This window comes from Balaenoptera acutorostrata, chromosome 20, assembly GCF_949987535.1.
Source record: "Balaenoptera acutorostrata chromosome 20, mBalAcu1.1, whole genome shotgun sequence".
NCBI classification, from domain to species: Eukaryota; Metazoa; Chordata; class Mammalia; order Artiodactyla; family Balaenopteridae; genus Balaenoptera; species Balaenoptera acutorostrata.
Window position 1 is genome coordinate 13,171,830 of NC_080083.1, and position 26,323 is coordinate 13,198,152.

Consider the following 26,323-nt stretch of genomic DNA (forward strand, 5'->3'; position numbering starts at 1 on the left):
CCCCCCAACACACACACACACACACACACACACACACACTTATTCTAGCTCTACCTCTCACTTTCTCTTACTTCATTCTTCCTAGGTTGGGATCTGCATTCCTCAGCACCAACATCCACACAAGCTGGGTCACTTATCTTTCCAGGAATTAAACACAAGGACACAAAACTAAAAGGAGGAAGGAGAGGCAGAGAAGAGTGATCTGTTTAAGAAGTTCCTGGTCACTATGTGTACCTGGAGACACAAACCTGCTTTCCATGGGGTCCAGTCCTGTTTGGCTGAGGGCCTGGGCAGTCTGTAGTGGAAACAGCTGTGAATGACACCAGAGGTCTGGCTCCAAACCTGCACAGACAAGGGACCCTGGGTAATCTCTGTGGGTCTCTGTTTCTCACTTATAAAATGAATAGGTTGGACTCATTTATTTTCTCGTTTTGATGGTTTACAGTCACATATTGAGTCAGCGTTTGATTTGAGGGTAAGATCACACAAGGCATGACAGTTTGCTTTAGAAATACCCCATTTGTAAAGAAGACAAACAGTATTATAGAAAAGCAAGAGCTCTGAGTTAGGAGTCAGGAAACCTGGGCTGCATCATAAACTGAGTATCATTGGGCAAGTCGCCGGGCTCCTCTGTGCTATAAAGGGAGAGGCTTGGAGCAGGTGGTATCTAAGGGCCTTTATAGCTCTGAGGTCCTATATGAGCCCACGATTGAAAAGTCGTCAAGAAGGTATCAGCTTTAATGTTTCACTGAGAAGTAAATCAGAAGGGAAAGTGAATGCCCTCAGCTGGGGGAAGAGGTTTGATGGCCTCCTGCGTACATGGGAGGCTTCCCTGCTGTTTGTCCCTGCCTCACTCCCAATGTCCAGATTTACGGGCGGATCTGGCGCATCTGAGTCCCGAAGCCAGCTAAATGAGCAGGACCTTGAGTTCTGCTGAGTCCTCCCATGGCTAGAGTCCAAGGGTTGAAGACCAGACTTTCTCAACCACTTATCAGGGCCCATTAGTGGCCCAGCCCAAGTGGCTACTTGGCAGTGAACTTTGGTTGATCTATTAAGTGCCCCAGAAGTGCCACTTTGGCTGGCACCTGCCAGGCCCCACACCACAGGGGACTTGTGACCTCCAAGTCTGGCTGCAGTGAAGGTCAGTAAAGGGCAACCATCCTTGGAGATTTTCCAGGCTGAGCCACTTCAGGGAGGTATCACAGGGGCAAGGACCACTTCTGAAAAGAACATGGAGTAAGGAAGCCTGGTGGGAACAGAACAGGGGCCTGGGGGAGGAAGCAGAGGCTACAAGGGATGGGGAACAAGGGTGGGGAATTCTGGATTTAACGCCAGAGGAAGAGCAGGGCTTGGGCTAAGTGAAATGAAAAGACGTATGAAGTCCCAGAAATCGATTCCAGTGCAGGTAGATCTTTATGTGAATAACAGATTAAAATGTGTAAAATAGCATTCCAAGTAGCCTAATTACATACGCTACCTTTCACTGTTTGTTTCCCCTGATTTTAAAAGTAATGTAACTTAAGGTAAAAAATACAGAAAAGAGTAACCAAGAAAAGAAAATAATCTCACCACCTAGTGATAACCACTATTAATATGTTGGTGTGTTTCCTTCTGGTCTTTTATGTGTATGTACACAATATAAATTTTAAAGGGATGATACTATATAAGATTTTTTCTAATCTGCTTTTTTCACCGGGCACCATATCATGAATATTTTTTTCTTCTCAGTCAATACTGATTCTTGCCATCATTTTTAATGACTGCATGACGTTTGATCATACAGATGTACTATTTTTTATTTAACAATCCTTTATCATTAGATATTTAAATCATGTCTGTTTTTAACTATTATACACATACTTCTTTGAATCTCCTGGCGCATACATCCTTGCATATCTGTCCAATTATTTCCTTAAGGTAAATTCCCAAAAGTGGAGGTGCTAGGTCAAAGTGTGATATACATACTGACATGTTGACATATTTCTTTACCACCAGTGTCCGATGCTTGACCAACTTTTTTTGGGAGGGCCAGGATTTATTTATTTATTTATTTATTTATTTGGCTGCACGAGCCGCTGTGGCACTCGGAATCTTCGTTGCCTTGTGCAGGATCTTTAATTGCGGCACGCAGGCTCTTTTAGTTGTGGCATGTGGGCTCTTTTAGTTGCGGCATGTGGGATCTAGTTCCCTGACCAGGGATCGAACCTGGGCCCCCTGCTTTGGGAGCACGGAGTCTTAACCACTGGACCACCAGGGAAGTCCCCATGCTTGATCACCTTTGAGTTAACAGCTTTGCACTTTTTGTATTAAGACCATGAATTCTTTAACATCAGAAGTACACAAGTTTTATCCTTTGACCCCGTAATTTCACTTCTGAGAAAATGCTTAAAGAAAATATCTAAATCACATACACATAAACTACTTATGTAGATAGATTGATTCATAGGTGAATGACAGATTGTGGGGAGCAGGGGCTGTCTGAATAAAGTAGTTGTTTTGGGCAATCATTATTGTCCCTGTGGACTGGAAAGGGCAACCTTAAGTGTGTCAAAGCCTTCTCCCCATCTCTGCTCACTGAGGGAGGAGGGGCAGGCAATTACTCCTAGTTCCTTGGATGGTGCCACCATTGTGCCAAGGGTGGACCACCTGCTCATGCTGCTCTCTCTACCCTCCGCCTCCAGAACCTCCCCTCACCTTCCTTAGTGACATCAGGCCTTGGTTCATACACACCTGCTCCACCCTGTCTGCCAAAGGTCACCAGTGATATGTACCCAAGTATTTTTGCAGCATTATCATGAGGCAGGATGATAATTTAAGATGATAACTGGTATGTTCTTTCCCTTCCTCAAAATCCCGTTTAGTCTAAGACCACCATCCCTCCTTTAGGGTTGTGAGACTTGAGGGCACCTAGAGAAAAAGAGTCAACAAAATGTCGGCTTTGGGGAATTCCCTGGCGGTCCAGTGGTTAGGACTCAGTACTTTCACTGCCGTGGGCCCAGGTTTAACCCCTGGTCTGGGAACTAAGATCCTTCATGCCCTGTGGTGCAGCAAAAAAAAAAAATTAGGCTTTTGGGGACTTCTCTGGTGGCACAGTGATTAAGAATCCGCCTGCCCATGCAGGGGACACAGGTTCGAGCCCTGGTCCCACATGCCGCAGAGCAACTAAGCCTGTGCGCCACAACTACAGAGCCCATGTGTCACAACTACTGAAGCCTGCATGCCTAGAGCCCGTGCTCCACAACAAGAGAAGCCATCGCAATGAGAAGCCCGCACACCACAAGGAAGAGTAGCCCCCGCTGGCCACAACTAGAGAAAGCCTGCACGCAGCAATGAAGACCCAACGCAGCCAAAAATAAATAGATAAATAAATAAATTTATTATTTAAAAAAAAAGACCTTATTTAGAGAGGGAGGACAGGTGGAGAGTTTGAAGAGGAAACAAAACAGCAGGAACTGTGTATCTGACCCCATCTGAAGTTCAGTAAACCCCCTCTATTGATTCCTAGGCAAGGCTTAGGCAGGCAACAAATAAGCTTTACAGGCAAATCTCCCACCATTATGTGCAGACACTATGGAGTAGAAATGACAGCTTTGCATGTCTAGGCTTGGGACCAGAAACAGTTTCTCCCAGCTTCTACACCCTACTCTTGGTAGGGGTAGGGGGTGGGGACTCCTGTCTGGGTTCGGAGAGGCCGCATGGAAAGATAGGATGTGGTTACACATCAGCAGGTTGTCAGGATAGAGGGGGAACCCTTCCCAGCTCCCACTGACACACCACCACCCCTGCCCCCTCTCTATGAGCCAGACAGGGATGGCTCACCTGTTACACTGGAATAGGAGGCCACCATGGGACAAAGCAGACGAAGGTCAAGGAGAGGTTGTCCCTTCCCCATTTACTCCTTGGTGACATTTGTGTAACTCCCTCAGAAGCAGAGAGGTGAAGAGCTAGAAAGAGCAGAAAGATTCTGATTATGACTGAGTTTACCTAGAAGTGATTATTGATTATGTTCTTTGTTCTAGAGACCTGGGGCTTAAGAAAGAAATTTAGTTCAATTATAGGAAAATAAAAAGTTATAATTTTCTGCACTTGAGGTCATGCAACTGTGAAATTTGAACCTCCTTTTTTTACAATAGTGAAAAATAGCAAAACCTGGAGTATCCAATAAAAGGGGAACAATTGCAGTGTTATGCAATCATTTAATGTTGACAAATACTGTACAATAATATAAAGATGTTTATGAAAAAAAAAGATGTTTATGATATGATGTTAAGTGAAAAAGTAGGATATAAAAATGTATGTCCTGGGACTTCCCTGGTGGAGCAGTGGTTAAGAATCCACCTGCCAATGCAGGGGACACAGGTTCAAGCCCTGGTCCAGGAAGATCCCACATGTCGCGGAGCAACTAAGCCCGTGCGCCACAACTACTGAGTCTGTGCTCTAGAGCCCTCAAGCCACAACTACTGAAGCCCGCACGCCTAGAACCTGTGCTCTGCAACAAGAGAAGCCACTGCAGTGAGAAGCCCACACACTGCAAGGTAGAGTAGCCCCCGCTCGCCGCAGCTAGAGAAAGCCCATGCAACAACGAAGCCCCAACGCAGCCAAAAATAAATTTAAAAAATTAAAAATTAAAAAAAATACTGTGCAAGCTGAAACCCATGCATAGCAATCTTAATAATTAATGAGAAAAAGTGTGATTGTTCTGTGACTTTTAAATAGTTTGGTCAAAACATTAAAAGCTCTACTGTCAGTTGTAAGTGTTTAGGAAAATGAAAAAAAGAAAAGAAAGTTAACATTTACTTAGTACACTGTTATTTAAAACACTAGAAACATTGAAAATTAAAATGTTTTATTTCTTTGTAAAAGTTATCAGTGCTTACCTTCTCATATAATTTATGATACAGAGCAAGCACCTTTTCTATGACTTGGCCAATCGTTATACCCCTTTCTAAGTTCGGATCAGCTTCCCACATTTTATCCTTTGAACTTTCAATGTCATGAAATATCCCTGAGACTTCCTATAATGGGGCCACCCAGCTAAGCTCCTCCCAAATTCCTAACCTACAGAAGCTGTGTGAGACAATAAATGTTTGTTGTCGTTTAAGCTGTTAAGTTTTGGGGTAATTTGTTGTGCAGCAATAGGTAACAATCAGTAGTTACAATAAGACTAAATACTTCAATTAAAAGAGAGATTCTCAAACTGGATTAAAAAGGAAGCATATGCTTCCTATAATAGGCACATCTTAAATACTGATGCAGAAAGGATGGTTGTAAAATAATCCAAAAAGGTACACCATGTACTCAAAAACAACAAAAAAAACCCCAAACAACCCAATTAAAAATGGGCAAATGACTTGAATAGACATTTTTCCAAATAAAATATACAAATGACCAACAAGCTCATTGAAAATATGCTCAACATCATAATCACTAGTGAAATGCAAATCACAACCACAGGGAGATACCATCTCACTCTCATTAGGATGGTTACTACTTAAAAAAAAAAAAAAACAAGCAACGACAACAAACAGAAAATAAGTATTGGTGTATTGGTGAGAGCTGAGTGATTTTCCAATAAAAAGAAGGAGGGCTTCACCATGCATATGCTAACAATAACAACAAAAAACCTGGTGTAGCTATCGTAATATCATACAAGGTAGACTTTAAACCAAAGAGCATCACTAGAAATAAATAAGGACATTTCATAATAATAAAATATTCAACAATCTGGACAATGTAAAAATTCTAAATTTCTATACTCTTAATAACACAGTTTCAAAATTGAGCAAGCAAAAATTAATGCAACTGAAAGTGAAAATAGCCAAATCTACACTCACTATGGGAGGTCTTAATACCCTCCCGTTGTGGTAAAGATATAAAAGATTTCAACAAAAAATGAAAAAATTATTAAAGCAAACAAAAAAATTAGTAAAGATATAAAAGATTTTTAACAAAAAAATCAGTAATGATATAAAAGATTTCAACAACCAACTAAGAAACCTGATTTATTTAACATGTATAGAACACTCAACAATTGCAGAATACAAACTAGCATTTATTAGGCAGATGAAACATTTACCAAAATTGAGTATAGTGACAATATTTGTGAGTCTTCATGAATCTTAGAGTATTTAAATCATAGAGTATTTTCGCTGACCACGATGGAATTAAACTCAAAATGAACAACAGAAAGGTTAGCTAGAAAATCTCTGTATGCTTGCAACATTTTTGATATACTTCTGTATGATCTACAGGTCAAAGAAGAACTCCCAATGGACATGAGAAGGTATTTGGAATTAAATGATAATACAAATATGACATATCAAAGCTTATGGAATGTACCTGGGCTAAAGGAAAGTTTACAGCCTTAAATGCATATATTAGAAAGGAAGAAAGACTGAGAATTAATGTTCAAAGGAGCCATGTCAAGAAATATTTTTAAATGACAGATTAAACCCAAAGATAATGAAAGAAGAAATAATTAAGATAAGAACATACTTCAATGAAGTAGAATGCAAACATAAAGTGGAGACTATTGATAAAGACAAATGTTGATATTTTGAAAAGACTAATTGTTAAACCCTTGGCAAAACTGATAAAAAAAAGAGAAAAGGTTTAAATAACTATTATCAGGAATGAAAAAAATATATCACTAGAGAGTCTACCAATATTTTAAAAATGATATCACAAACAGTTTTATTCCAATAATTTCTACACTTTGGTGAAACGGGCAAATTAAGAGAAAAATTAAACAACAACAAGAACACAAGAAGAAACGGAAAAATCTGAATAGTTCTATACTTATGAATAAAATTAAATCAATACTTAAAAACATTCCACAAAATCATTCCAGGCCTAGGTGGCTTTGTCATTGAATCCTGCCAAAATATTAAAGGACGAAATCATGATAATTTTACATTAACTTCATTTCTGAGCCTCAGTTTCCTCACCAGTAAAAAGCAGGTTGGACTAGCCAAGCTCAGAAGTGTCTTCCAGTGTCTGCCCTTGATATCTCTGTTGGTGCCCCTTCTGGGAGACGCCCGTCCAAAGGTGAAGTTGAGGACATTTGTCTTTGATGGGAAAAGATTTCAGAATTCTGCTGTATAGTACGCGCTGACCAGCATTGGGTGAATGGAAGTCACCTGGGCCCTCTTCTCCATGCTCTATAATGTGCTATGGATGTTGCCATCTGAACAGAGATAGGTTCCCCTCCAGTGGTCCCATAATCCCCACCACTGTCCTTTACTCCCAGGGAAGCATAGGAAGCTGAATAGTGTCCTGTAAGAAGAACCACAGGATGAAGGGGGCAGAGGGTCGTGGGTGTAATATTAATTTCAAAACCTCAGTTAGGGGCTTCCCTGGTGGCGCAGTGGTTGAGAATCTGCCTGTCAATGCAGGGGACACGGGTTCGAGCCCTGGCCTGGGAAGATCCCACATGCCGCGGAGCGACTAGGCCCGTGAGCCACAATTGCTGAGCCTGCGCGTCTGGAGCCTGTGCTCTGCAACAGGAAAGGCCGCGATAGTGAGAGGCCCGCGCACCGCAATGAAGAGTGGCCCCCACTTGCCGCAAATAGAAAGCCCTCGCACAGAAACGAAGACCCAACACAGCCATAAATAAATAAATAAAATTAAAAAAACAAAAAACAAAAAAACCTCAGTTAGCCAGAATCTTCATATATACCCTTTAAGCATTAAAACTCTATTTTAACCATCTTGATTGGACATTATGCTAAATATATTTTATCCATCCTTTCTTTCCTAAGTATAGATGAACAAGTATACATTCTTTAGCTTTTTCTTCAGAATATAGGGTCATAGTGATGAATATTAGATGTTGTAATCTCAGAGAAACAATCAGGGAAATTAAAATACATATAGTTATTTGATTCTACACCAACTAAATCTTTCCAGTCTTCTGTGATTTTTGAATTCTTGTCTTCCTTAAAAAAAAATCTTCTTCCTACATTTCAGGCTGTTTGCTGTCACCTTGTGTATTATAAATGTGTTTTCTTAGCAGGAACATTTCCCTTTTTCAAATGTGCTATTTTTCTGTGAGTTAAGAAAAGAGACTATCAGGTATGTTAGCATTGTGTGTAAACTAGGAGTAAATAAACCCTGATGAAACTAAGATGGAAAAGTTTTATTGAGATATTAACCTATGCACGTACTTTCTCCCCCTTCATTCAAGCAGATAATAGATCTTGTGCTACTAGTCTCAGGGAGAGTTTGTGGCTCCTACTGAAGAAACAGGGATTGAGAAGAGATGAATTTCTTCTGATCAGGGTTTCTTATGACCTGGGGCCCTTGAACTTAGATGGGAAAAAATTCCTTTTTTTTTTTTTTCTCTAACCTGTATCTGAAAAATAGCATTTCCTTAAATTTTGAGTGTAGGCAACAAATTGCTGCTGTATGAACAGTATCTGTGCCTTTGCCATCAGCAGAAATTAGCTATTTTCATATCCTTTTATGGTTGTTGCAATATGTTGAAATATTGTTTACATATATCACTACCTCAAAAGTATGAAGTTATTAGACCATCACTAGATCTCGGTATTTAATGTGCTTTTTTTAGAAAACCCATGTGTTACTCTATCATAAGTCTGTTTTTAAAAATATTTTAATAATCGTGCATCAGTATTTCCCCTCAGGCTGGTGGAAGGAAAGAAGGAAAGAGCAGAGAGGGCTGTGATACTGAGAGCAGGAAGGCTGGGTCCTTGGGGAGGGTACGGTCACTCACTGCACCTAGGGACAGAGTCCCAGGTCGCCAGATTGGAATGCAAACAGTTGACAGAGCCACTGCAACCTGCAGGGACTAATGCCTGAGGATCTGATGGACCCCCCAAAAAACCCTCCCCAAACTGTACATAACCTGTGGGAATGGGGGACCCCCAAAAAACCAAACTCTAGTTCTTATAAAACTGAGTTTGGGAGCTGAAGTATGTGGCAGCTACAAAGGCTTCTCTAGTGACTGAAAGGCATGGCTTCAATTACAAGACTTCTATGCACTGTAAACACAAACAGCCCGGAAAAGGTTAAATACCTGCGTTCAGATTGTAAGATCTAGCCCAGGTTTGCTGTGTATATTGTAATGTTAAATGAAAAAAGAACTCCCTTTTGCGTTATAGTCATTTGGTCTCATATATGACAGTTGAATAATTAAAAAGAAAAAGAAAGAAAGAAAGAAAGAAAAAACAACCTCTAATTGGATTGCTGAGGGCCTTTGATGGAATTCCTGAATAGGGGCTCTGTTTCAGAGAGGGGCTGAAGTATGGCAGCCTGCACGAGTCCAGAGCTGGGAGAGGCCGTGTACAGTCCTGGCCTCTCTGTTTGCTGCCTCACAGGTCAGCGGATCAAACTGGGACCCCGGACATCTTTGCACTGAGTCCAGTCTCCACTGCCTCCATCAGAGTCTACACTGGCAGCCTCACGGACCAACTCAGCTCTCTCACCTCTTCCCATTTCCATTTCAAAAATAAATTATCAACTCATGGACTGAAAGCAGGACCAGGCCAAAAGCTTCTTCCTCTTTCTTTCTACCTTGTCCACAAATTCCCTCCCCCAAATAGAAGACTCCTTTGGGGGTGAGGAGGACCAGCCCTGCCCCTTCAGCTCGTGCAGAAAGCTTGCTTTCCCACCCCCGTTTCCTCTCCTCAGGCCTCTCTTACCCTCAATGCACCCCAACCCCTGCAGGGAGGGGGAGTAGGGTCTGAGGGAAAGGTAGAGCTAGTGTCCAACTTTTTTGTTATTCCCTACACCCTGACCTTTCCCTTCTACAGCCGAGCCTGGTATGGGAAGAAGAGTCTCAGGCCTCAGCTTGCCAGATTGTGCAATGGACCAGCTGAAAGGTGAGGCAGGCTCTTCCTGCCCCCAGGTAATGTCAGCAGTTTGAAAAACAACATCCTTTAAGGTTGAATGCCTTGGCCTTGGATGGAGCTGGGCAGGGCTGAGTGGCTGCAGGTTCATCCTCCCACACCTCTATGCCTCAGCAAGCATCAGGGAGGCAAGATGGTGGAGAAACAGGAGACCTGAGTTCTAGCCCAATATCTGCTAATAAAGCATCCCTGGTCCATCTAACTCTCCACCTCATCCTCATCTTAGTTTTTCCATCTTTAAGAAAAGTGGGTGAAACTAGATGAACTTTAACATCCTTTCCATCTTTTAATGTCCTTACACATTATTAACATCCCCAAAGACAATACTCTCTATCTTACAGGCAAGCCAATAGGGTCCGTGAAGATAAGGGGCCTACCCCAAGCCACACAGTCAGGTAGGAGAAAGAGGGGGCATTGAAACCCACCTAACCCATTCAACTGCATTGGTCAAGGCAAAACCTCACCTCAGGAGCTCTGCCCTCTTCCAAAGGTTGGGTGGTCTTTGAATTAGGAAATATGGCAGAGAGAGAACATTCAAGGCCCAGGAGAACTCCAGTCCTGCTGAGCTCACGGGCAGTGAGGAAGGGAACAGAAAAAGTTCATCATCAGAGATTCGAAAGGAAGCCTGGAGACCCAGCCAGATGTGAGACCAGCAGACAGAATGGAGTGGGTGCTAGGGATGCTATCGAATAAGAAAAAGTAGGTGGTAGGATGGCTTACTTGTTCAGAAAACAATGTCCCAAGTATAGTCTTGCTGTCAGCAGAGAAAAATGCCATATTAGCTAAACATGCAATCAGCTTGGCTGGGTCTAAAAGAGGCCATTACTTAGTGACAGATACAGTCTATGAGAAACAGATTGGGAAGAACCCAGTTTCTGAATGGTGAGATGGAGGTGGATTTTAACAAGCTTCCATTGGTCTCTTTAGGCCTGATGTCTTGCTTCCTGGTCCATAGTGCCTGTTGGAGGAGAGATGGGGTACCCAAGGACTAAATAACCTTGAGAGAACACAGTAGTGGCTAGAGGATTTCATCTTTCTCTATTATTTTTTAAATTTTGAGATGTTTGATATAGCCAAAATAATATATGTTATGTATATATGGTCATATGCATAATAATAAAACAAACACCTATGAACTCATGGCCCAAGTTAAGAACTAGAAAACACTACCATTGCTCCAAGCTCTCATCCCCTGCCTTACCCAGAGGGAACCACTATTCTGAATTTGCCCCACAATCTTTTGCTTTTCTTTATATTTTCCTACATATAAATGTGCAAATAATAAATTGTTTAGTTTTGCTTATTTTTTAATTTAACAAGAATGTATTTTTTCTAGGATTACTTTTTTCACTCATTATGTTTCTAAGATTCATCCATGCTGATGTGTGTATAGTTCACTCATTAGTAATATGCATAGTGTTCCATTGTGTGAATATACCACAATTAATTTATCCATTCTTTTGTCCAAGGGCATTTGGATTCTTTCTATTTTTTGCTGTTTTGAAAATGCTGCTAAGAACATCCTGGATGTTTATGTTTCCTGGAGCCTAAGTATACAACTTTCTCTGGAGTATACACCCTGGAGTGGAATTATTGGGTCAAATTTTTTTTCTGAGCGGTTAGAACAATTTACATTTCACTCACTAGAGCTCCTGTTGCACTACATCTTCACCAAGACTTGGTGTTGTTCTCCCACATTCCAGCACCATCCCTAACCTCAGTTATCTCTGCTGGTAACCCTGGGGCGGCTCCCATCTTTCCCAGCCCAAGCCCATGGTCTTTTAATGCCTTAGTGAATGTGGTGAGATGCTTCTATGTATCCCTATATTCCTAACTGAGTAACATTGAGTACAAGAGAGGAAATAACAGTTTAGGGATAGACTAGGGGCCTTAGGGGGGTCTGTGTGAACATCAGAATCACTGGATCCTTTTGGAGAATGAAGGTCAGCAGGTAGATTTGTTAGTTCTATCCAAACCCAAAGCACACTGGAGCCTGGTCCCCTGGGGTGACAAAAGATGCCTAATTAATTTCCTTCCCTATCTGCCCCTCACAGCCTCTCCTGTTTCTCAAGTGAACACTATTTACCTCCCTCCACTTTCTCCTCCACTCTCTAAGTCAGTATTTCTTCAAGTCAGTATTTCTCCTAGTGGTCCACCAGCCACCTACATCAGAATCAGCTGGGGTGCTTGTTAAAAATGCAGATCCTCAGAATCTAAAAAAGAGTGGATATATGTATATGTATAACTGATTCACATTGTTGTACACCTGAAACTAACACAACATTGTAAATCAACTATGATTTATAACCTTGGGGTATTTTATACCCCAATAAAAATTTAAAAATTAAAATAAAATTTAAAAACAATGAAAAAAAGCGCAGATCCTCAGACCCTCCCTCATACTGAAGCAGACTCTCTGGGGTTCAGCTCAGGAACCTACTGTTTAACAAGTTCACCTGGTGCTCCATGTGCACATTGAGGTTTGAGAGCTGTTGCTCTAAGCACCACCATCAGGGAGGTTAAGCCAAGGTCATCTCCAGGCAAGTTCAGATGCTCTCCCAACAGCTCCTCCATAAAGAATGAGTTGAATTCCATCTTCTCATGACCCTTCCCCTACTTCCACTGTACCCCCGGGCAGCAGGGATAAGACCACTTAAACTGTAGCATCTGTGTGTACCAGATGTGCATCCTACCACTGTTTACAGTAAGGAGAAACTGAAAATGGCTGCCTGCTGGTAGAGACCTGGTCAAATTCATTATGGTACATCTTTCCAATGGAATGCTATACAACTATTAAAAATGACTTTATGTCTTTATTATTGCATCTCCACTTTCATGGAATCTTTAAAAAGCATGTTAAATTTTACAGTTTCCAGTTTTGTTTGAGTTTTCTACATAAGTGAGCATTATCTTTATGATCAGGAAAACACAATGAAAGACAGAAACATCTAGAAGTGTTTGCTGACTATTTATAAAGGAGCTGGTTTAGATTATTCTACCAGCCCTGAAAACAAAAATCTCTTTAAATGATCAAAGGAAATACTACAGGAAAATTTCCCAGATCTGAAGGGCCTGAGTGTTACAGATTGAAAGAGATCACCAAAGGCTAGCACACCAAACAAACAAACAAACCAACAAAAAATGCAGATATTTGTCATCACATTTCAGAGCTCCAAGAATAAAGAGAAGATCCTAAAGAGTTTCCAAAGAGAAAAAAGGAAAAACAGGTCACAGACAAAGCCTTAAGAATCAGAGTGACATTTGGGCTCCTACCAGAGTCATTGGATATTAGAAGACCATGAAGCTTTGCTTTCAAAATAATGAGGAAAAATGATTTGTATATCTAAAATGATTTTATGTGTGATGGTAGAATGGAAACGGACTGAGACACACAAATGCTCCAAATATTTAATTTCCCAAGCACTCAGTCTTAGAATACTCCTGAAGGATGTATTTTAGCAAGTTGAAGATGTGCAACATTAATGAGGAACTCATAGATACTGGAAACAGGAGATCAATCCAGGGCACTTGTGAGGGCAGGCCCAGCAGGACCCATGTGTGCACAGGCCCCAGGTGGGTGCAGCTAGTTCAAACTGGGGCAGGAGGAGGCGTATGCCTCCAGATTCAAAAATGCAAGTGGAACCAACAAAGGGTTCAAACTGTGTTTGAGTGTATGGAAAAACTATTGAAAGTCATGTGACAGATCTTTTGGAGCATATGGGAAAAGGTAGTGAAATAGAGACAGGCCATGGAATACTAAGTCAATGAAAATATGACAACTGATAATTTCAGGAAAACGAAAAATTTGTACAAGAAAGAAAACATAATTAGAGTACTGGAAGTCAGAAGAATGCCTAAAATTGATAAACTATGAAATTGTAGCAAATGCATATTATTTAGAAGTATGGAGAAAAGCAAGTGAAAAAACAGTTAAAAGAGTTGAAAGTAGTTGCCTCTTGGGAATGGGACAGAGGTATGGGTAAAGGACTGTTTTATTTTGCCATAAGCCTTGTAGCGCTATTTTTTTTAAACTATGTACATTATTTTGATTGGAACACTCATACACTGCTGACTGAACATAAAATGATGAGCCATTAACTTTAAAAAGTTAAACAGAGAGTTACCATATGACCCAGCAATTCCACTCCAATTCCAGAGAATTGAAAAGAGGTGTTCAAACAAAAACTTGTACAGGAATAGTTCAGTACTACTCACAATAGCCAAAACATGGAAACAACCCAAATGTCCATCAGCTGATTAATGGGTAAGTAAAATGTGGTATATCCATATAGTGGAATATTATTCAGCCATAAAAAGGAAAGAAGTATTGATACCTGCTACAACATGGATAAACCTTGCAAACATTACCCAAAGTGAAAGGTGTCCGACACAAAAGGTCACATGTTGTATGATTCCATTTATATGAAATGTCCAGAATAGGCAAATCCATAGAGACAGAAAGTAGATTAGTGGTTGCCTGGGGGAAGGGGGAGAGGGAGATGAGGAGTGTCTGCTTAAGGGGTATGGGGTTTCTTTTGGGGGTGATGAAAATGTTCTGGTAATGGCTGCACAACATTGTGAATATACTAAAAACTGAATTGCATTCTTTAAAAAGGTCAAATAGTTTTTGTTATGTAAATTATATTTCAATAAGGATACATTGTTATAACAGAACACACAATTCGAACTGCCTTAAACAATTAAAAGAGATGTGTTTTGAGTTGAATGTATTTAAAAACAAATACAACCCAATGTGCATGTTTTCCTTCCACTCTTCCGGGACCTAAAATCCACTTTGCTCCAAGACCCTTGCTCACAAGCCCTGCAGAGGTGCTGGGGAGGACAGCACATGGTAGAGGTAAATAGATGCCTGAGAGCCAGACAGTTGGGGTTCGAGCTCTGGTTCCACCACTAACTTACTGCAGGACCTTCTGAAGAATTCTTAATCGAAGTCTTAGTTTCTTCATCACTACAATGGGGCAATAAGTCTCCATCTTATCCTGTGGTTGTGAAGATTAGAGGAGAGAACGTCTTTGAGCCCCAGGCACAGTGCCTGGCCCATAATAAACACTTAGATCAGCCGTTTACTATTAGTATTGGACAACCCCCTGAACACGGATGTTTGGGAACGCCCCTCCAGCTCCCAGAGTGAGCGATATTGTTAAGCCTAATGAAGCAGAGCGGGTAGGAGAGGATTTCAGGGAAAAGCATTATTAGCGCATCTTTTTTGAGCGCTCACTCGGTTGCAGCTTCTAAGGCCCTTCCGCGCGTGAGCTCGGCTCCCTACCCACCTCGCCTGTGCCCCCGGCCCCGTCCCAGGAAGAGATGAGCCGGGGACCAGGGATGCGGGTGGCCGCGGCCCCGTCCCAGCTGCAGGGAGGAGGCTGGCGCGGGGCTGAGAGTTGGGGCAGTGGTCTGCGGCTTCAGCCGGATCCCGGCCCGGGGAGAAGCAGCAGCCCGCGCCCGGAGCAGCGCGGAGCTGCCGGCGAGGAAGGCCGCGCTGAAGGGCCCGAGGGAGGCGGGGACCGAAAGGACCAGGGGCTGAGGGGGCGGGAATCAGGGGATGGGAGGGCGCGGGGGCGAAGGGTGCAGGGACCCGGGGGCGCGGGGCCTGAGGAACCTGGGACCTGAAGGAAGGCGGGGGTGGGCTAGGGGGTCGCGGGAACCAAAGGGGCGTCGGAATCCGCCCGGCGCCGCCCCCACGAAACGCCCTTGACCGCGCTCTGCGCCCTTCCCCTTACAGCCCACATTCTGGGCTCCGCGCTAACCCTCCCTGTTCACAGGGCTCTGGTTACTCACTTTGTATCCTCCACTACTCTGAGCTTGTTTTCGAAGTTGCTTTTATTTCGTTTTAAACAGTGGACAAAGGATCCAAACTGTGTCCCTCTCCTGGGCTCCAGCAGAGACCTCTGGGCTCCTTGAGAGCAAGGCTGGTTTTTTATCTCTACATCCCCAGTGCCTGGCACATGGTAGCCTCTCGGTAGATGGTGGGTGAATACATAATGAATGGTTGTGTGATTGAACTGCCTTTCTTGGGACCCAGATCACAGCCCTGGGATTCTAGAAGCAGAAGTGGAGGGATGGGGCGGGGGCTGGGGTGGAGGCTGGCTCAGGAATACTAATATTTACTACAATCCCTTATGTGAATGTATTGGTGGACAATGTCAGAACACGCTCATTGCTCTCCCCTCTTCTGAGCCTCACACTATCCTTGGAAGTAGATGTGGCTAATGCTGTTCTCATTTTACAGGTGAGAAAACAGGTTCAGAGCTAGACGTTATGTAGAACCCAGCCTTGCCTGCTTTCTGAGGCCAGCCTTCCTGGAACTCCTGCACCAGGCTTGTAGCTACTGATGCCAGGAGGGCTGGCATTTCTCCTGCTTTTCCTTTTGCCCGCTGCAGTATTCAGGGCTACAGGGTGCAAAGGGAGCGCCCTGGACTGGTGATTATAGTCAATAGTAGGTGAACTGTTGGTAAAGGTATTGAAATAGAGAGAGCAATGTTGTCGTCTAATACCAGTCCAAGTTTGATTCAATGCCAACCCTTTACGGGGCTATGTACTTGGGGAGGAGTGCAGGCCGATGAATGAGACACAGGACTTGCACTCGGGGAGCCAAAACTTGGTAGGACATTAGCTTTATATATATAGGATATTCAGGAGTTCATGAGGTTTATCTAAAAACAGCGATTCTCAACCAGATGTACACAGTATACCTGTGGAGATTTTTAAGAATACCTATGCAAAATACTGATATCAGAACCCCACCTCAGACCTACTGGGTTAGAATTTCCTGGAGTGGGATCAAAGCATGTGGATTTTTTAAAAAGCTTTCCCTGGAGGGCTTTCCTGGTGGCGCAGTGGTTGAGAATCTGCCTGCTAATGCAGGGGACACGGGTTTGAGCCCTGGTCTGGGAAGATCCCACATGCCACGGAGCAACTAGGCCCGTGAGCCACAACTACTGAGCCTGCGCGTCTGGAGCCTGTGCTCCGCAACAAGAGAGGCTGCAACAGTGAGAGGCCCGCGAACCGCGATGAAGAGTGGCCCCTGCTTGCCGCAACTAGAGAAAGCCCTAGCACAGAAACAAAGACCCAACATAGCAATCAATCAATCAATTAATCAATCAATCTTTAAAAAAAAAAAAAAAGCTTTCCCTGGATTCTGATGTGCACTCCTCGTTTAGACCTGTTGCTCTAATTCAAAATTGTTGTTTAAAAAAAAAGATACAGGGAATTCCCTGGCGGTCCAGTGGTTAGGACTCTGTATTTCCATTGCTGGGGGCCTGGGTTCGAGCCCTGGTGGGGGAACCAAAATCCTGCAAGTCTTGCATTGCGGCCAAAAATAATAATAATAATAAAAGATACAAATGAACTTATATACAAAATAAATAGACCCACAGACATAGAAAACAAACTTACAGTTACCAAGGGGGAAAGAAGAGGGAGGGATATATTAGGAGTTTGGGATTAACATATACACACTACTATATGTAAAATTTATAATCCACAGGACTTACTGTATAGCACAGAGAACTGTACTTGATGTTTTGTAATAACCTGTAAGGAAGAAGAATCTGAAAAAGAATACATATATAGATGTATGTATAACTGAATCACTTTGCTGTACATTTGAAACTAGCACAACATTGTAAATCAACGTACTTCAATAAAAAATAAAAATAAAAAAGAGAGAAAAAACTCTCTCAACCAGAGAAAACGCATAAACAAACAAAATTGTTGTTAAGTGTGGACCAGTAAGAGAAGCACACAAATAGCTATAACAGGGAAAATAGAGGTAAGCACTTCATAAAGTGACAAACCAAGTACTATGGAGTTTAAAAGGAGGGAGAAGTCACATGTGCATGGAGGAATCAGGGTAAAGGGGCAATGTGTGATGCGATATAAAGTATGTGCAGGATATGGACCAGCAGAAATTGTGGGAAGGAGAAGAGGAGGACGTTTCAGGAAGAGGGAGGACATTTCAGCTTGAGCAAAAGAAAGGAAGAAAAGAACATGAAGTGTGTTCAGGGACCAGGTCATAGTGAATTCAGCTGGAGGGTGGGTAAACACGGGAGGAAAAGGAAGAGTGGGAATCTGTTGTGAATTTCTTGTATGCTGAGGTGAAGTCTTATTAAATATAAATGGAAGAGTCAATATTGTAGAGATGCCAATCCTCTCAAAATTGATCTATCTATTTAATGTAATACCAATAAAAAAATCCCAAAAGGATTTTTGTAGAAAACTTAATAAAATGGTTCTGGAGTTTAGTTGGAAGCATAAACATGTGAGAAGAGTCAGGCAACAGAAAGCTACAATAATTAAAACAAATGCGTACATGTGTAGAAATAGGCAGACAGATCAATGTGACAAGTCTAGAAGTAAGCCCAAGCATATGTGGGAACTACATAATTGTCCAAGAGGACAATTCAAATCAGTGAGTTAAAAATTGTATTCAGATGAAATATTGTGAATGAATTTAAGTCACAAAAAGATATACTGTATGATTCCACTTATATAAGCTATCTGAAATAACTCAAATTCATAGAAACAGAAAGTAGAATGGTGGTTACCAGGGCCTGGGGGAGGGGAAAAGGAGATGCTGTTTAATGGATATAGGGTTTTCATTTTGTAAGTTGAAAAAGTTCCAAAGATCTGTTTCACAACAATGCTCAATGTTAACACTACTGAACTGTACACTTAAAATAGTTAAGATGGTAAATTTTATGTTATGTGTATTTAACCACACACACAAAAATTTTTATGTGTGTGGTTAGATACATAACATCCAGCTAGCCATTTGGAAAAGATCCATACCACACTAGATTCTAGATAGATTAATGACAGCAATTGTGTGGACTTCCCCAGTGGCCCAGTGGTGAAGACTCCGCACTTCCACTGCAGTGGGCACGGGTCCGATACCTGATCGGGGAACTAAGATCCCACATGCCGCACAGCATGGCCAAAAGAAAAAAGCAACTGTGAATATTTAAAGAAAAATTAACACCAGTCCTCTTCCAACTCTTCCAAAAAATTGAAGGGGAGGGAATACTTCCAAACTCATTCTATGAGGCCAGCATTACCCTAATACCACAACAAGACAAAGATACCGTAATAAAAGAAAAGTACAGATCCCTTATGAACACTGATGTAAAAATCTTCAACAAAATACTAGCAAACTGAATTCAATAGTATATTAAAAAGATTATACACCATGACCAAGTGGGTCTATTCTTGGAATGCAAGGATGGTTTAACATACAAAAGTCAATCAAATAATACTCCACATTAACAGAATGAAGGGAAGAAAACGCGTGATCTTCTCAATTGATGAGGAAAAAACATTTGACAAGGTTTAGCACAATTTCTTGATAAAAACATTTAACATACTAGGAATAGAAGCAAATTACCTCAACATAATAAGGGCTATATATGAAAAACCCACAGCTAATGTCATTTTCAGTGGTGAAAGACCAAAAGCTTTTTCTTTAAGATTAGCAGCAAGACAAGGATGCTTGCTTTTGCCACTTCTATTCAACATCATATTGGAAGTTCTAACTAGAACCATTAGGCAAGAAAAATAAATAAAAAGCATCCACATTGGAAAGAAAATATAAAATGATATCTGTTCACAGATGACATGATCTTATACATAGAAAACCCTAAAGAATCCACAAAACACACATACACACACACAAACCCACAAAAAGACCTGTTAAAAACTAAAAAATTCAGCAGTTACAGGATGCAAAATCAACCCACGAAAATCAGTTGCATTTCTAGAGACTAACAATGAAGAATCCAAAAAGGAAATTTAGAAAAAAACTCCAGGGACTTCCCTGGTGGTCCAGTGGTTAAGAATCCGTCTTCCAATGCAGGGGACTTGGATTCGATCCCTGGTCGGGGAACTAAGATTCCACATGCCACGGGGCAACTAAGCCCACGCGCTGCAACTTCTGAGCCCACGCACCCTGGAGCCCACCCGCCACAACTAGAGAGAAGCCCACTCAGGGCAATGAAGAGTTCGCTCACCGCAACGAAAGATCCCGCGTGCCGCAACTAAGACCTAAGGCAGCCAAATAAATAAATTAATTTAAAAAAAAAATTTTTAAAACCCTCCATTTACAATAGTATCAAAGAGAATAAAATACTTATGAATAAACATAATGAAGGAGACTCTATTCGTTTGCTAAGGCTGCCATAAAAAAATACCATTGACTAGGTGGCTTAAACAACAGAGATTTGTTTTTTCACACTTCTGGAGGCTAGAAGCCCAAGATCAAGCTGTCAGCAGTTTTGGTTTCTTCTGAGGCCTCTTTCTTTTGCTCACAGATGGCGTTCTTGCTGTGTCCTTTCATGGTCCCTCTGTCTGTATTATCTGTGCCCTAATCTCCTCTCCTTATAAGGACACCAGTCACATTGGATTAGGGTCTACCCTAACAATTTGACTTGGTGTGGCCTTTTATTTTTATTTTTTTTTAATTTTTATTTTGTCTGCACCGCGTGGCTTGCGTGATCTTAGTTCCCCGACCAGGGATTGAACCCAGGGTCACGGCAGTGAAAGCACCGAGTCCTAACCACTGGACTGCCAGGGAATTCCCTGGCGTGGCCTTTTAAAATTCATTCAGTTTGGTACACAGTAAACTCTTTCAATATGAAGGCTTGTATATTTCTCAGATTTAGGACATTTTCTTCCATTATTCTTTTATTCTCTCTGTTATCACCTTCTGGAACTCCTACTAAACAGAGTTGGAGCTTCCAGATATAGCTTCTAAATCTCTTTTATCTCATATTATCCAACTTTGCTTCCCCTCCAAACTGTCTTTTCCTGCATGAGCTTTCAGGATGTGGTTTTTTTGACAAGCCTGATTTTGTCTTCTTTTCAGGTTATTTTTATTATTTAGAATCTATTTTTAAATTATACAAATGTATATCGATTCATTATCATTGTAAAACACTTAATGCAGAAAAAAATTTAAACTCTCACACCCCACCTCTATCATTCCAACTCAGTTTCCCCAAAGTAACCACTGTTATCAGTTTAGGGTTTTTCCCTTCAGATCTTGTCCTATGGCTACATTTACATGTTTACATTTTCATATTGAAATATGTTTTGTTTTTGCTTTATATAAACGGTTTCAAACTGAAACTACTGTCTCACAATTTCCTTTTACCTTATTCTGTATCTTGGAGATTTTCCATGTCAGTAGATATTTATTTATTTTTAACACCTACATAGCATTTCATAATACAGATGTACCATAACTTATTTGCTCATTCCTGTACTGAGGAGTATTTACACTGTTCCTCTTTTTTTCTATTTTATAAATAATGTAACAATGAACATCTTTTTTTTTTTTTAACAATGAACATCTTTATACTTACCTCAACCTCACTGTAAATATGTATTTCTCTGGGACATAACTTAAAAATGGAATTGCTGGTTTGAAGAATATGTACACATTTATTTATTTTTCAGTATACCCTTAGTACAAGATTCAAAAGGTACAAAGTCAATCATATTGAAAAGTAAGTCGGGCTTCCCTGGTGGCACAGTGGTTGAGAATCTGCCTGCCAATGCAGGGGACACAGGTTCGAGCCCTGGTCTGGGAGGATCCCACATGCCGCAGAGCAACTAGGCCCGTGAGCCACAACTACTGAGCCTGCGCGTCTGGAGCCTGTGCTCCGTAACAAGAGAGGCCACGACAGTGAGGCCTGCGCACCACGATGAAGAGTGGCCCCCACTCGCCGCAACTAGAGAAAGCCCTCGCACAGAAAACGAAGACCCAACACAGCCAAAAATTAATTAATTAATTAATTAATTAAAAAAGGAAAAAGTTAAAAAAAAAAAAGAAAAGTAAGTCTCCTTCCAGCTCCTGTCTCCCAATCATCAGTTCTTCACTCCAGAAGCAATCACTGTTATCAGTTTCTTCCTTTCACGGATAGTCTAAAATTGTACATTTTAGATTTTAATATATATTGCCACATGATTCTTCAAAAAAGGCAATTTATTTTTTCTGTTCCCCTCATCCAAAGGTGAAGTCTATTTCCCCACTCCTTGCATTGGGTTGCCCTAGGCCTTAAGAGCTATTATATCAATAGCTTACTTTCTCACTCTCTTGGAATGTTGCTGCCAAGTGAATAAACCCAGTCTATTCTACTGGAGGGTGAGAAACAATGTGAAGTAGAGATAAATACTCCAGATTAGGTTCCTTAGACCAGGGTTGGCAAACACTTTCTGTAAAGGACCATATAGTATGTATTTTTAGATTTGCATGCTATATGGTCTCTGTTGCAACTATTCAACTCTGCTGTTATATTGTGAAAGCAGCCATAAAACAATATATGAATAATAAGGTGGGAAAAGACTTGGCCCACCTGCAGTTCTTTGCTGACCCTTACCCTAAACCAACGAGCCTGCCAACTGCCAGGCATGTGAGTAAGGTCATCCTAGACCATCCAAACCCCAGCACAACCCCCAGCAAATTGCAGACATCAGCTGAACCAGCCCAGACCAGAATAGCTGTCCAGCACAGAACTGTAATAATGTCTGATGTTTAAAACCATTAAGTAGCGCCCGGCTAGCTCAGTCGGTAGAGCATGAGACTCTTAAAACCATTAAGTTTTAGGGTGGTTTGTTACACAGCAAAAGCTAACCAACACACTAACCCATACACTTTGCCATTATTGGATACTATTAATATTTTTATTTTTATTAATCTGATATATTAAAAATGATATATTATAGTTATTTTACTATGCCTTTCTATGGTTATGAATGCATTTGAGCATTTTTTCATATATGTTCATTGATCAACTATATATGCTCTTTTATGAATTTCCTTCATATCCAGTGCTCATTTTAACACTGAATTATTTTCTTGTTGATTTGTCATTTTCCAAAAATATATCTTGGATTTTAACACTTTGCTATATTTATTGCAAATATTTTCTCCCTGTTTGTTGTCTATTATTGTAGCATTTTTTATTATATTGAAGTTTTAAATTTTTATATAATCAAATTTAGCAAATATTTCCTTTATGGTTTTTGAGTTTTGTGTCTTCAGAAGGCCCTCCCTATTCTAAGCTTATAAAAGCATTCTCCTATATTCTTCTAACACTTCTATAGTTGATTTCATTGGTTTTTAATAAGTGTTCTCTTTATTATCCATATAAGATTTATTTTATATGTGATGTCATCTTAATTTTTTTCCAAGGGGGAAACATAATTACTAGCTATCCTTGCACACTTTGTTTTCCAGATAAATTTTAAAATCATCTGCATTTCTATATAAAAATCTCTTGGCATTTTAGTTGTTATTTCTATTTGTTTCCATTTTTTCAGAATGTCTTCCAATTTTCTGGTCTGTCAATGGCACTATTTCTGGGTTTTCAGTCCTATTTGGAATTTATATTTTTATTTTTTAAATTAATGTCTTCTGTTTTGTGGGACCTGGAACAGGAGGGAATGTAGTCAGATGTACATTCAGATCCAGCTCTTCCACCAGCTATTAAATTTTGAAATTTACTTTTCAGATTCTTGAAAGAATTCAGCATTATTTATAATAATGAAAAATATGGTGTCCTAAGTGTAAACATCACTTGAGTAGCTCTCAGTTATATAAACGTAGGCTGAGAAATAGTCATTTTTCTGAGATTAAGGCGTAGCTTTTGTGACTTAATTAAGGGAGCCATTAGAACTCTGATATATTAACTTGGTCCTTAAGCAGGAGCTGGATGAATTTACATAAGGAGGCCAGCATCTTCTGGGCTAGAAGGAACTGATACTCGATCATTGCTCCCTGAGACATGAAGCCAGAGAGACCTGTGGATGTTGACTGCCTGGCCCTGGCCAGAACAGTAGCAGGGAAGAGCAACATGGTCTTTGAAATAATTAACTTCAGTAAAGTGGGAATCCAGGCCCTCAAGAGTTGAGTTCAGCACAATAGGTGGCTGATGCTAAAAGCAGCTCTGGTAGGAGCTATGCAACATATTAGAATTAGCAGCATTAACTGCTGAATGTGCAGTATCAATTTCCTACTACAAAGAGGCAGCAAGAAGCAAAGTTTGTAACTGACTAATTGGACACCTATACTGTCCTTGCTGAGTGTGGAAACTGGACAGACTTCTACCAGATTAAATCCTTGGGTATTTGACAGTACGTCAGAGATATAAGCCCTAAGAGGCAGATGTTGAATATCTTATTAATCTCTTTTGTGGAGTCTCTAGACAATTTCATTTTATGTAAAAAAAAAATTTTTTTGAAGGAGATGTATTTATCATTATACCACAGTTTTGGGAGCAGGCCAACCTATGTCCACCCAGAGGGAAATGAGTTTAAAAAATCTGTGACACATCCATGCAATGGAATACTATGCACTTATTACAAAGAATGCTATAGAACTATATTAACTGAAGTAGGAGAACCCCCAAGACTTGCATTTTCTGTGTGTGTGTGTGTGTGTGTATGTATATATATATATATATATATATATATATATATATATATATATATATATATATATATATATAATGCTATTACTACAAAAATTATTTAGTTATATATCCTTATGAATATATACAGGTCTAGAAGTAAGGTTATCAAACGTTGATGGTGATTGACTCTAGGGGGTGAGAGTTTAGATAATTTTTGCTTTCTTTTTCATATTTTCCTATATTATTTAAATTTCTTGCAAATTTTCTATAATGAACATGTTTTATCTTTATGAAATAATTTTCTAAAAATGGAAACTGACCACAGAAGTCATCAAGAATAATAATAATAATAGCTTACTATGAGCCAGAAACTACACTAAGTGTTTTACATGCATTATCTGATTTACTTCTCACAGCAACCCTACGAGGGAGATTTGCATATTGAACAAAGCAAGGCTTGAATAGTTTAAGTAAATTGCCCATAATCAAAGGGTTAGAAAGTGGTGGGAGCAGGATTAAAGCCCAAATTCCCTGGCTGCAGAGCTATGGTCTCTCTGGTTTGACCCACAGAGGAAATGGAGCTGTTTGGAGCTAACAGAGAAATTCACCAGCATTTTACATACAATCCACTTTCAACTTTACCAGCCTTAACTTCAAGGCCATTTTCTCTTTTTACCTTTCCAGAAGTAAGCACTAAATACTGTAAAAATAAAAAAGACACTACCAATTAAAGACATAAAACTTTCTGTAGTATTCTGTTACATTGGGGGACCCAGTGAACCATGCCTTCCAGTACTGGAAGGTACCCTGGCATAGGCCTCTACTCTTGAATTTGGGCTGGCCCTTTGACTTGCTTTAACCAACAGAACATGGTGAAAGCACCAGTCCTGAGGCTAAGCCTTAAGAAGGCCTACCAACTTCCACTTTTGTCTTTTTGGGAGTCCTAATCCAACATGTAAGAAATATGGCTTCTCTGCTGAAGAATTATGTAGAAAGGTCACATGGAGAGGGAGAGAATTTGAGACAACACGAAGAGAGAGGCCCAGTCATTCCCGCGGAACCAGCCCCCAGCTGATGCTACGACCTACAGCAAGGCTAGCAGAATGGTCGGGCTAATCCCAGCCCGGATTTCACAGTGAGCAAATAATATGGTTGTTGTTTAAAGCTATACATTTGGGGTGGTGGTTAAACAACAGATAATTAAAACACCTCCTCACCTCTTCTGGAGTGACAACTGGTACACTCAGTTCTGCATAAAGCTGAAGTCTCCATCCCTATCTCTCAACTGTATTACAACAGTTTGCCAGAAGCTTTCACATTAATTGCTAGGACATAGGGAAGCTTTTTGAAAGGAAAGAGGTACTAGGTAGGGGTCCAGAGGTTCAGTCTTTAGCCCTAGTTTTGTTACTAATTGTATGCCTTTTGAAAGTCATTTACCTTTCGGTCTCAGTTGTACAACGGGGAGACTAATGCTCACACTACTTACCAGAGGAGGGTAAAAATTAGTATAACCGAGTTGAGAAGAAAAATGGAAAGCATTTAACATTGCTTCCAGCTCAAGAGGCAGGTGAGGAAATACGTGGATTTGATGTCATCTGGATGTAAGATCTTGAACAAACGACTTCATATTTCTGATCCCCAGTTCTTTCTCTGTAAATGAGACTACCCTGCGTCACCTCACAGGTTCATCTGTGATGATCAAGTGAGACATGGCACGAGGAGAGACCTGTTGCAGAATAAACGGTAATTGCCGCCGTGTAATCCGAAAACACCCCTCCCCCCCTTCCCCGCGCAGCCATCCTTATATTCTTCGCCCAACCCCAGAGAATGTGATTTAGTAAATCCGGAGTAGGGCACAGAAGGCTACATATTTTTTTTTAATCTACATTTTTAAAAAACAATATCCCTAGCAGATTTAAAACCAGGCGTCCTACCCCAAAGGACGCTGCTTGCTACCACGCCCCCTCCCTCTGACGGAAGGAGCCGCCAAGTCCAGGTCTCGCGACAGTTTCTTCTTTCTTGAGA

The 26,323-nt window shown here is 40.9% G+C and overlaps 1 long non-coding RNA gene and 1 other non-coding gene across 2 annotated transcripts; both read right to left on the reverse strand.

Annotated features, from left to right (window-relative positions):
- Window positions 1-247: 247 nt before the first annotated feature.
- LOC103018477 (uncharacterized) lies at window positions 248-26,260 on the reverse strand. Its single transcript, XR_450576.2, has 4 exons — window positions 26,233-26,260; window positions 25,785-26,024; window positions 3,820-3,944; window positions 248-342 (listed from the first exon to the last, which is right to left on the reverse strand). It is a non-coding gene; the product is annotated as an uncharacterized LOC103018477 (long non-coding RNA).
- Window positions 2,185-2,257, reverse strand: TRNAW-CCA (transfer RNA tryptophan (anticodon CCA)). The gene has a single exon. It is a non-coding gene; the product is annotated as a tRNA-Trp (tRNA).
- Window positions 26,261-26,323: the final 63 nt, after the last annotated feature.